Source organism: Danio rerio, chromosome 7 (assembly GCF_049306965.1).
Source record: "Danio rerio strain Tuebingen ecotype United States chromosome 7, GRCz12tu, whole genome shotgun sequence".
Lineage (NCBI taxonomy): Eukaryota > Metazoa > Chordata > Actinopteri > Cypriniformes > Danionidae > Danio > Danio rerio.
The window spans coordinates 40,400,623-40,401,253 of NC_133182.1; the positions used below are offsets into that span (position 1 = coordinate 40,400,623).

Sequence of the window (631 nt, forward strand, 5' to 3'; positions counted from 1 at the left end):
TTAAATCTCTATTTCTGATGTAAGTCTTTACAGTTTTTTCAATTGCTTTGGCTAATTTTTCGAAACAGACTTACATTCTCTAATTTGTGAGTGCAAACCTCAAAATGGTTTGCTGGAACTTCAGAACTTGCATATCTGCATGTAGTTACTCCCCCAAAATATTTCAATCATGCTTTAAAATAGTTATCGTGTCAGTATTTTGTCCAACGCCACCAAGACAAAGTGTATTTGCTACCGTTTGAGCCACACTTCTCAAAATAATTAGTTGTTTTGTTCACAATGACAGTCAACCATGTAACCAAGTAAAAACAATCTGATATTTGTTAAAAAGAGTACATAATACATAGAAAAAATAATTTATATATATATTATATATATAATTTATACATTTATACAGTCTTGATTGTAAAGGCGACAAGACCTTTTGTCAGGTAGTGTATATAATGTCAAAACAAACTTTTATTTTGGATGCTATTGATCTTTGCCCAGCACTCATAAAAATAGTTGACAGCAGCTAACAATATTATGGAAATGCGTAACCAGAATATAATTTAATTTAGACCTTTGAATAAAGGTCTGCACTTTAATCCCAATATACAAGAAACAAAGAACAATGCTGTTAAGCACAATA

At 30.4% G+C, this 631-nt stretch overlaps 1 protein-coding gene across 2 annotated transcripts in view; it reads left to right on the plus strand.

The window, feature by feature from the left end:
- Nucleotides 1-631, plus strand: part of esyt2b (extended synaptotagmin-like protein 2b) — an 860,030-nt gene that overhangs the window by 715,690 nt on the left and 143,709 nt on the right. The window lies entirely within an intron of this gene.